We start from the raw sequence: 12,432 nt of genomic DNA on the forward strand, positions 1-12,432 counted from the left end.
TAATGTCCCAAATTTGTTCCTAGAATAGGTTAAGGTCTCATTTAGGTCCCCGTAAATTTTCGTCCGAATCCGTCGCGGTTTGCCTAGCAAACGGACGATGTTTGTAGAGTAGTGTAGTGTAGGAATAAGGGTGGCGATTCAGCCAGGAGCGGGGGTGTGCAGGAATTTAGGAAACCAGTTCAAATTTTCTATAAGGGGTTGTCCAGGCAGAAGCAGGGGTATGCGGATTAGTGTGTAGCATAATTAGGGGGTGTTTTATCCTGAAGCAGGGCAATTTCGTAATTTGCAAAGATGCTTTTCTTCCCCTCCAAGTCACCATTAAGGCCTAAGCTAGGTTAGTGAGAACTTTAGGACTAGGATTAGCCAGAGGGGAATCCTATGTAGATTAGGCTTCCTTTGATCCCAGCCCTTAAACAAAAGCTGATTTGAAGGGCTAGGATCAAGGGGAGGGAGATATTTTCCATAAAATTTTCCCCCTCCGCCATTGCCCGAGGCCCCCCCCTGTAAGTTAAGAAATATACAGAATGCATTGATAGGGGCTGTCCAAAGGAGAGGAAGGGGGCAGAATATATCTTTTTTTTTTCTAGACCATTCTTTTCCTGGGCCCCCTGTCGAGTAAAAGGTAGTCATAAATATCCATAGAGGGGGGTTGTCCAGGGGGAAAAGGGGTTGAATTTATCTTTACCCTATATAGTACCTCACGAATTAGGGTTAGAGAGGAATTTTCTCTTTTCTTTTTCTCTCGTTCGAAATACAGAGAGAGAGAGGAAGGAGAAGGAGGAGAAAACCATTTTTCTACCCTCAAAACCCCTACCCATTTCTGCAACTCCGGCCATCTCCACCTTCTTCTCCACTTTTCCATCGGCCGGCCACCTCTTCTTCTTCCCCAATCACCATTTTCTCCGGCGGAAACCCACCTCCACCACCACACCATCCTCCTCCTCTGCAAACCCCTAATCCAAACCCATCCTCTTCTCCGACCGTTCGAGACTCCACCCCCAATCGGAAATCCGATTACCACCATCCCCGTCTCCGGCGACTCTCACCATTCTCCTCACCCTCAAACACATTTCCATTATCTTCTTCTCCCGGAAACCCACCGGAATCCTGCACCACCATCATCTTCTCCATCAAATCCCCTCCACTCCAGCCTTCTTCCACCCTCCAAACCCTCTCCCATCTCCATCTTCCATTTCCCATCTCCACAGATTCCGGCAATTTCGCCGGAATCCAACCGAACCCCCTCTCTGCAATTTGCAACCACCATCGGCCACCACCTCCATCAAACCCCCAAACTCCATTTATTCCTGCAAGGTTTTCCGGAACCCGGCCGTATTTTTCTCCTGCAAATCACTTCCCAAGATACCCAATAATCATCTCTAGCTGCTAAAACCTTATTTCTATTTTTTTTTACAACACCAAAAGGAGGAAAGGGTCTTTCATTTTCGGATCTAAAAGAAAATTTGCAGAGAGAGGGTTTATGCAAAGTGAGAGCAGAGGTTTAAGAGGAGGAAGAGTTTATCATCTCCGATTGACAGATTGAAGCTTTGAACCTCTGTTCGGGTGAGCTAAATAAGGGTTATACATTAAAATCAGGTATGCTATGCTATCTCGCCTCCATTTTTTTTTTACCATAATCTTCTAGCTCCTTGGACCTTGCGCAGACTTTAGATTTGAATTTTTTACACTTCCTTTCCCTTTTTACTAGCACATGTACTTTGATTTTGGCATGTCACTTTGTGAATTTCAAGTTCAATTATGTTGTTAATTCTGGGCCTCAGTGAACAGACCCTTTTTGTTTTGGCTCTCACATTTGCCTTCATTATTTCTCTTGTGTATCATTTGTGTGTTGCTTATATCTCATTGCTTACCCTTTATGTTTTGGGTTGGAAAGAAGGTTTCATGTGTCTAAGAGGTAACTTCCCTCTATGGTGTATGTGATGTTGGGGATTTCAATTGTGCCGTTATCTGTATAACCCAGGCTGGTTCTAATGAAATGAAAATTGGTTGGCTTTTGAATGATGACAGCATTTGTAGATAGTTAAGAATAAGGAATTAAGCTAATATGGTTCAATCGTAAGAGCAGAGCATGTTTTGATAAAAATAAAAGTGTTGATGATCATGGAGATTGCTGTTGGTGTTTGAATAAATGCATGCTTCCAGTTAGTTTTTTTTTTTTTTTTCTTTGAAAAGCAAATGACAGCCCTTTTCACTTGATAATGGCAGCCTTCGTGCCCTTACTTTGAAAGCCCTCACTCTCTTGGTATGTCAACCCTCTTTTTGCATATAATATAGTATTGCCAATGGCAACCCTCATAGTGTTGCGTAGACATAGCAGCTCTCATTTTGTTGTAGAGGCATAACGGCCCTCGTATTATTGGAATCATAAAAGCAAGGCAATGGCATGGAGTATGTATGTGTGTCTTTGTGTATGAGCATGTGTAGGTGTGTGTGAACCTGCAAATGCATGTATGTATGAATAGGTGTTTACATTACAAGTTGTAGAAATTCAGTCTTTCTTTTAATCGTTGCACTACCATTTGTGTAGTTTAGTTTTCCTTTTAGCTGTTTGCATTATTAAATGTTTCAATGCAATTTTTCTCTTAACAGTTCACACTGTGCATTATATGAGTTTAATTCTCTTCTTCATTGTTTGTATTACACATTCCAAGTTCTACACACAAATCTATTCCCGTTTTAAGCACAAATCTGTCCCCTTTTGGCACAGTCTATGCACACAAATCTGTCCCTGCTTTGGATTAAAATCTGTCCCTGTTTTAACACAAATTCTGTCACATTTCAGCCCCTGTTTTACACTAAAATCTGCCCCGTTTTGGCACAGTTCAGTCCTTGGATCTGCCCCCTGTTTTAGCTCAAATTCTGTCACATTTCAGCCCCTGCTTGAGGCGCGAATCCGTCGCCAGTTCGGCCCTCTTTGATTTAATTTTCACTTTGGTTCTATGAGCCTCAATGAGTGCATTTAAACTATGTGCAGTCATTTGAGTGATCCAGTGAAGAAAGGTTTGATTCTTGAGCATGTTCCACTTTCATTTCGCAATTCCTTAGTGTTTTCTTGATGCTCAAGTAGGGCATTAACATTGTATGGGTGTGTATATGTGATTATGAGTGTGTAGAGCTGGGCCTGTCCCCTGAATATTATAAGCTTTGCTTGTCAATATCTGCCCTGTTATATAGTTTAAATGTACAAAGTCTCGCTGATACTGCATACTTTGATTATCAATCTTTGTACTATCTTGTCTTGCTGCCAGAAGGATTGAACTTCTTGTAATTGTCTGTACTGAATCAAGTGCCTAACAGTATGGCTATCGGGGTTATTATATTTATTTGGAAATGTGTTACTAAAGAAAAAGATAACTTCAGAATAGTTGATGAGAGAGTTAATAGTATCATGCTCTTAGACGATGGCATTAACTCTCGTTATTTGTATGTGAGCAGTGTTTAGGTTTCATAATTTGTGATTCAATGTCTATGCGCGTCTCTTTGCTTTAAGGTATGGTGTACTTATGGTGGAAAGATTATGCAAATCATAGCATGTTCTTATTTTGTGGTCATCATATAGCTTTGATTTAATTTCCTTAGTGGTATTTCCTTCTTTTCATTGAGAATATCATTAGTGGAAATCGGTAGTCTTTCAGGTTGCTTCAGATAGATAATTAGGGGAGTTTGCTTTCTTATATGAGTAATGGCCTTAGGAAAATCTAGAAAGTTTGGGATCCTTTCATTTTCTTATCCCCTAACCTTTTCACTAGTAGTATTAGAATTGTCCTGAGAATCATTCAGCTTTTTAGAAGGGCTTGCATTGCAAGGGCGATGAAGGCGATAGCTCAAGCCCATCCTTAGGGGACTCGCTCAATCCAAGTAGCACTCCCCTCTTTTGTTTAGTAGGCCTACCTAACCTTTTGAATTTCTTTTAACCATTTTTTTTTTTTTAAAAAAAGAGCCCTTCTCGGGGCAATGATGAGGTTACTTGGAGCCCGTCTTTGTGTTTTGTGGCTCACCGTTTTTGCACTTGAATTATGCACCAAAATTTATAAAAATCAGAAATATCATTGCATGCATTTGTATAATTTGTTGAAAATTTAACATTCTTCTTTTATGTTAAGTTTTGAGTTAGGTTCTGAAGATGAATGGACTTGTTCAGGTGAGACTATCTTGAAAGCTTATCATTTTTTTTATTATTTCATTAGGCTACCCAGCGGCTGGTCTGGGCTAATTATTTTTTATTTAAATAAATTGTTTAATTGAAGAAGGAAATCAGATGACTACTCTATTCGATGTTATCGACATGAGTACTGTTTGATTTCAAGGCGGTTTGTAGGAATATTATCATGTGTATTATGATATCAGATGATTACTTTAGCATCATCTGATTTCATCCCCATATTGGGGTGGTGTTTGTGGTTGGGCATAGAAGTGTTTGATATTGTTTTCTTTTACTTTATTAGGCTATCCAGCGGCTGGTCTGGACTAATTAATGTTGTTTATCATTTTATGATTGCTATAGATTGTGTATTTCTTCTATTGAAAATTCTTCTTTGCTTAGCACTTGATTTATTTTTATAGGAATAAAATGGAATTTGCGATTATCTGGTAGCCTTTTCTTCTCTTTTTGATAGACTAACACAGTCTTATAGATTTCTGTTAAATTTCTTTAGATACTAGAATCCCCTCTCATTGCGAGGGCGATGAAGGCGCTAGCCCAAGCCCATCCTTAGGGGACTTGCTCAGTCCAAGTAGCATACCCCTCCTTTGTATATAGGAGACTTGTCCAGTCTCATTCTCTTGCTTAACCTCCTCTTTGTGTGTCGTTTGGTTTTGGGAGAACACCCTACTCGGCTTGGCAGCATACCCCTATCCTTATGGGTATTGGGTTGCACATTTGTTGCACCCTGCGGCTAGGTAGCTGTCCGGCCCGGCTGGGTGTTTCACCTTTGCCAAATATGCACAAGGTCTCTTATTCCTTTTAGACCCGTCCAGTCTCATTCTCTTGCTAAACCTCCTCTTTGTGTGTCGTTTGGTTTTGGGAGAACACCCTACTCGGCTTGGCAGCATACCCCTATCCTTATGGGTATTGGGTTGCACATTTGTTGCACCCTGCGGCTAGGTAGCTGTCCGGCCCGGCTGGGTGTTTCACCTTTGCCAAATATGCACAGGGTCTCTTATTCCTTTTTACATCATTTGTGTCTCGGAGACAAGCCTTGTCTCCTGTAGAGAGTTTCTCCTTTAGGAGGCTTATCTAGCCTCATGTTAGAATAACCCTTCCTCCTGGCGAGTCTTTGACTCATTTTTACCCCTTTATTGGTAGTGTTTTTAGTGAGTCTCTGACTCATTTGTGCTCCTTTCTTTAGTGTGTTAGTTAGTAATTCGCCTTTAGATTTGTTGTCATTCATCCTTGTTTGAGACTAACTCAGTCATATAGAGCCTTCCCTGCTTGGGATCTTAGATTGTTTTCTCTGTTCTTGGGACACTTCTTTACGTGTTGTGGTTCGTCTCTTTGAGACGCTTGTTGTTTGTTCGGGGTTTCCCCTTTTGATTTAGGGCTTTGCCCTAGTTTGTGGTTATGCTTGCGTGTTCCCTTGAAGGGTGAAAACATTTAAGAATCTAAGAGCATTGGAAAAGCTTTAAAATCCAAAAACATTAGAAATTTAAAACTCAAAAACATTTGAAAACTTTAAAAATATAAAAACATTTGAAAATATAGAAAACCTTAAAAAAATCTGAAATGTTAGTGTTTCTTTTAAAAGCGTAGTTTGAGAGTTCGTTTCGAACTACGTTGGCTTGATCCTCTTCCACGAGGTACGTAGTGCAGCTTGGGATCTTCATCCCAAGTCCAGCCAAACTTTGTAAATAAAAAATGCTTTAACCCTTCAACTTTAAAACCTTGTTTTTAACAAAAATCTTCCTCTAGAGTTAGGAGTTTGTCCTAGATAGAGAGTTTTAGAGTTAGGAGTTCGTCTTTGATTTGTTGTGTGCTTGTTTGTGTTTGTTTTAGAGTTAGGGGTTTGTCCTAGCTAGGAGTGCCTCCGTCCGGTTAGTTGGCGATTCACATCGCCGACTGATGACTAGGTCTTGGATACGTTAGCAATCCTATTGTTTCCCTTAGGGCATACAGCCTAGTTACACGTAGGTTGTAGGAACCACCTGCATTAGCTTAAGGCTAACTTGCATTTAGTTAGGGCATATAGGGTGTCCTAAAATCTACAATTCACTGGAATTTAAATAATCGTTCAAGAAGCTTTAATAATTAGTCCGGTCTTTTAGATCGAGTCTAAGATAGAGGTCTAGGTGTCTAAGGCATCCTAGCTTAGAATAGACGCGAAGAACTACGTTGCCTTGATTCTCGTGGAGGGGGGGATACGTAGGCTTCTTTGGATGAATACCAGACCATCCGAGGACTCGGGCTTAATCATTTAGAGTCTTAGGATTTATTGTGTTGTTATATTGTGTATTTTGTTGTGTTTTCTTATTTTCTTGTGCAGACCCTATACCTTTAGCTGTAGCATGCATGCGTTCGTCCACCAGAACTTAGACACCTGTTAGGCCTGTCACTCATAACCTAGTTGTCATTAGGTGACATTTATTTCGGTTCTTTTGTGTGTGCTTATTTTCATCTCCGAGACATGCATGATTAGATAGACGTTTTCTCGGAGAGGTGTGTTCCCATTTCATATGATTTTCGCCCAAAACTCTTCGAGGTTAATAATAAATGGCATAAGAGACCAAGTGTTCGCACTCGGGCGAATTGGGGGCGCTCTTCGGACCTTCTCCATTCGTCATCAGGCACGGACCTTCTGTATCTCCGGTTATCCATTGCAAACAGAGCATTTGTTTTGGTTCCATGGCGTGTCCATGGATGGCGACTCTGAGTTATTTTAGGTACATCTCGGTTTCGAGCCTTGGCTCCTGATCAGGATGTATCTCATTCGTTTTTGTATCGCCACTCATGCTATGCTGTGAGGGTGGCATCCGTTTCGAGAGTTCCTTGGTAGAGCTCTCTTCCGTTGTGGAGATCTTTGAGGATTGCTGTGGGGATCTCGCGTCCTTCGGCACCGTCCTCGGATCGGGGTCCACAGGATGATATAGCCGAATTGAAGAATGAAATAGCCGAATTGAAGAATGACATGGGCACATTGGTAAATTTATTATACGAATTGAAGGTGCAATCAGGCAAACGCTTCGACAGATTGAAGGTGCATGCAAATGAATTGAAGGTGCATGGAGGCAAACGCTTCCAAGTTTTTGAGAACCAACTACAATGGATTAAAGTTGCAGTTGTTGGGTTATTTATCTTGATCCTTTTTGTGTCTCTGTTACTTAATGATCTAGGGCAGTGTTGTTTAGTTGGAGGTGTGGGGTTGTTTATCTTGTTTCTTTTTGTGTCTATCCGTTACTAAGTGATCTAGGGTACTGTTGTTTAGATGCCCTTTTATGAATGTAGGATGCTTAACTTAGCCTGTTTAACTTGCTTTTCCTAAAATTGGTACTTGTTTGTACAAATTGAATATAGATGACGAAGCGAAAGGAAACACGGGGAAATGAGTGTCGTCGGGGTGATTAGGGATGAAATGAAGCCTGTTCCATTTACTATGAGACCAGCTCAACACATGGTGGCAGCAACTAGCTCAACACATGCAATGGCAAGATCCAATGTATCTTCACCAGCCCCTCATAATCAAGATTGACCACTCTGGTGGGCATTATTGTTGAGAACAACTCCATTGGGTAGCGTAGGTAAATCTTAGGGATTTATTCAGATGGGAACAAATGATAATTTTCTTCCATTAATAGTTGTTTTTATTACAGTGCCCTTTTGTGGATCTATTTTCTAAGTGGAGAGTTAATGCTGCGTTAGTTTGAGTGTAATAATCAGTATTGGACTTGAAATTGTAGAATTTGAATCATGAAAGCAATTTGTGAACAATATAAGATTTGTTTTGGATTATGAGAACCAATTGTGAGTTGAAAACTGATTATTAAATGAGGCTGCCTTTGATGCCTCACTTCCAAGGTAATATTGAATGACTTTTTTATGATTTGACAACAGAACTCTAATAATTTTGATTGATTTTATCTAGATTAATGTAATTAACTACTAATCATAATGTGGTTAACTTAGGGCTACACTAAAACATCGATGTTACACTAGGATACTATGATGCACTTATTACCCTTATATCCCTAATGATCACTTAAGTAACTGGGTGAATCCAATAATATCACATATTCTCATTCTTCAATCTTGATTGTTGATCTAAGATCAATGGTTTCCTACGTACTGTCGTACATTCTCCCACTTGGGCAAAAATTAATCAAAAGATTAACTTTAGCACGTATCTAGATTGATAATATTTATGGCATTGGTCATCAAAGCATGAGGTGTAAAATTGTGGGCCCCACCCTATGCGGCTATGCATGGTTCAAGTTGAGTTGGTGGGACCCATCCTATCAATACAATATCAAATTCGTGTCACGGGTATTTTGGTCTTTTAACGAGTAAAAAAAACTCTACAACGAGTATTTTGGTCACAAAATTATGGCACGATAGGATTGTAAAATTCACTCAAAATGTGATGACTCTATTTGCAAATTGTCAAACTGGATGACTCTTTTTTTAATTAAAGCAGAGTTGAAGACTTCTTTTGCAAAAGTCCAAAACAGGCATGGATCAGTTGATCCTATTTTTTTACATGCATTCCGGTTGAAGAAGTTACTTTAACAACCTTTTCTAATGTTGGTTCTTGCAATTTAGGTACTTAACAGGGAAGGGGGGACAAAACTTACAGATCTTTATATCAAAATCGAAGAGAAAATACAGGGTTCCCAATGCACGGGTTAGAAAAAGCTGATTCCAGAGATTGTTTTAAAAGAAAATGAATAGAATCATAGGGTAAAAAATGAACAGAATCTGTTTAGATCATCCATTCAACAGGGCCCTGGCACATTCCATACCAACATGGCACATGTAAATTTGATAGCTTATTTAAGAACTTAGACGAGCCCTAATGCAATTAAGAAACTATAAAATGTCAATGTAAAACTGCTTAAGAATATTAAAAAACTTGGTTGATCCTCCACTGGAAGAATGATAAACAGGCTCAACACTGTTCTACTTTCAACATCTGTGTCTATAAAGGAACAAACGACAAAAAATATAAATAGAAGAGAAAGTATTCCTTGATCCCCCCATTACAGAAAGAAATTGCACCCTGTAGCAATTATACCCATGCCATCAACCTGTGTCCAAGTATTCGAAACGACTGTTGATGAACATTCAGAGGTTAATATTGAGATATTTCAAAACTTAAAATTTGCTCATTACAGTTAATCTTATACGAAAGCAATCAAGGGGCAGCTTATTAAGAGCACTTTTGTACACACACCCCAAGTGCCTTTTAGTTCAAAACCTGAAAAGAAAGAAAAATAGTGAGAAAAAGGTCACTAGTAAATGGAAATGCATAAAGCTAAGTACTAAACTATTCAGAGAAAGAAAGAATACAACAGAATTATTCTATTATACAAAAAGAAAGGTAAATTCTATGTTTAAGGCTACAAGTCATACTTGGAAGAGTCTTTCTTGGACGATAGAGTCTTTGCTACTCTATGGTTCCTTGCTTCAAGCTACACCTACCAAGTACAGTTTGAGCAGATAAAATCATACTTGAAGAAGACTCTTGAAAGTTGCATCATGGACTTCAAATGATCAATTAATTATTGCGTAGAGCAACTAAACTCTTTCACTTGAAGTCTTGCTCAAGTACTTGATCTGCCTACTACTTGGCTAAATGAGGCTACTCTTTTCTTCTCCTCCACCTATATTCATTTTATTAGTAATGTTGATTTATAGTAGTGGCATTAGTGAACTATTCAGTTTAGCATATATAAATTAATCAATACCATGGAGATATGTAGCCTCCTTCTATCTGAGTTTGGGTTATGGTTCTCTTAAATTGTGCGAATTTTGTTATATAATGCTACAAGTCAACTTTAGATATGGTTTCCATTACAGGACCACAATCTCTTTAGAGTTACTATTACATTTCAGTTTGTTATGCAGGATCTTAGTCTTTGGTAGACAATGAACAAATAATATCTTCAACTATATTCTGCTAAAAAATTATCTTCAACTATATATTTTCTTTTGCTTGGGCAGGGGAGCATGGTCCGGGATGGTCGATTACCTGGAAGATGGCCTGTTGGGCACGTCTTCAATTTATAAGTGCACTATTATCGAAAGAAGCTACCACATACCTACGCGAATCTGCAAAATCACGAAGCAATATCCGCGTGCATTGACTCTTCATGTTCGTCATCCTCTTGCTCATCCCTTAAAGTCATCTATTTCGAAGCAAGAAAAATGAAAAAATTACAACAACAGCCAATTGGTTGCTGAGTTCGGACCCCATCAGTGCTGAGTTCGGACCCCATCAAGAACAAAGTAGAGAAGTCTTGTATAAGTTACTTATTTGTTTGTTAATAATATATTCTAGGCATATATGGTAACATAGATAAAAAGCTTAGGCATGTCACTTGAAGCAACAACCGCTGACATGAATACCCTCAATCGTGCATTTCCCTTCTTTGTAACCCTCTTTGATTCACTCTGGGTTGCAAAGGGAAGGTGGACTGCATCCACCTTTGCCAATACATACGAGATCGTAACCCATCACTTTTTCAGCTGCATGAACAGTTAAGGGAATAAGTTTTACAAATATCCAAAGAGGCTATATATACTTGAAGAAGAAGAAGAAGAGGAGGAGGAGGAGAAAATCAGCTTGAGCTTTTGGCCGGAATTGTGACCGGAGATTGAGGGAGAAGAAGGTGAATGGTTAGGGTTCCGGCAAAACGAGATCTTCTCTCTCTCTCTCTTTCTGCGATTTTTTTTTTTTTAGAAAAATGAGATTCTCGATTTTTATAGAAAAAGAAAGGCTCTGATATTGGCACTACCCATATTGATGGACGCACGATTTGGCCTGAAAAATGATAGGCGCACGACCGTATCGTGTTCTATCCGGATTCGGATCAGCTCTCTCCAGGATAATTCATCCCCCTTTTTTGTATTTGTACCACGACATTACCTCGGTTCGTTCGCTAGGCAAACACACTCGGATTTTGACAAAATTTGGCAGGGACCTAGATGGGACCCTAAGCTAGCTTAGGGTGAAATTTGGGGCTTTAAAACTTTGATTTGGCTGGGTTTTGCATAAACATGAGGGGTTTAGGGCACTGTCTTAGTAAGAATAAGAAATTGAAGAGGTTGACATAAGAAATCCAAACCTTCTGTTTCTTTTTATTTTCTTGTCCACATGTTGTCATGTAATGGCCAATTTCTCCACATTTCTTACACCTTCGTATCTGCTTTGGTTGGGATTAGGACTTTTCTATCGGGGATTTGAACTGGGTAGCAACCTTTGGACGGCCCTTGGTTCTTACAGGTTGGGGGTCGCGAATAGAAATCTCAACTCCTTGGCTAACAAAGTTGGTTACTACTTGGCTCCCACTGTTTGCCAAATCAACTTGCTTGTCTCTCATCTCCTTCTCAGAGTCCAACAACCAAGCATCAAGGGTTTCATTCACCTTCTTGAAAAGAGTGTTATTATCTTTAAACCTATCTAGAAGTGTTTAAAATTTTGTTATTAGGCACCATCTGTGAAGTGGAGATACGTCATTATTATCCAACTCTCTCATAACCCCAGTTGTCCATATCCACACGATATCTAACCCCAGTTGTCCATCTATTTAAGATATATTGTTGGGGAATGCTCATCAATTGCTTCTTGGCCATAATGCGGAGTATGTGTTTGCATAAAATTCCTTTCGTCTCGAACATCGCGCACTCACATGTTGCCTTTACCCCTTCAGATTCATCGTACACAACCTTGCACCATTTCCACTTCTCATCAACACTTAATCCAACTTTGTATACTGCCACGATGCCACTCTTTCCACCTTCTCATGATAACAGTCAATACTATCCTTAAATTCTGCCTGAAATATGTCAAACATTGCCTTCGTATAAGACTTACTAGCTTCTTCTTCCAATTTGCCCCTTGAAACAAGTACAGGCTTCGTAGTTTTAGACTTGAAATCTTCTTGGGACTCCGCTTTACGGCGTTCAATAAGTGCCCTATCATATTGCTCTACGAATTCTTTTAAGCTTGTCTTCTGATTCACATATCCATCAAAGAAAGAATTGATGCTTTCACTGCGCGCACTGGATGTCATGCCAGCAGTGAATGTGTCCCTGAAATATGCTGGCACCCAGTGGGTCCGTACATCCCACATTTTTGCTAACCATCCATTTTCCTCAATATGATATTTCTGAATCAAATTTTCCCATGCTTCCTCAAAGTCTTCCTTTTGTCTCGTGTAAAACCATTTCTTGTAATCCTTGGAAAATTCACTAGTGGGATC

The sequence above is a fragment of the Tasmannia lanceolata genome, unplaced genomic scaffold (genome assembly GCF_043159265.1).
Source record: "Tasmannia lanceolata isolate RefF3 unplaced genomic scaffold, GAP_Taslan_0.1 ptg000006l, whole genome shotgun sequence".
NCBI classification, from domain to species: Eukaryota; Viridiplantae; Streptophyta; class Magnoliopsida; order Canellales; family Winteraceae; genus Tasmannia; species Tasmannia lanceolata.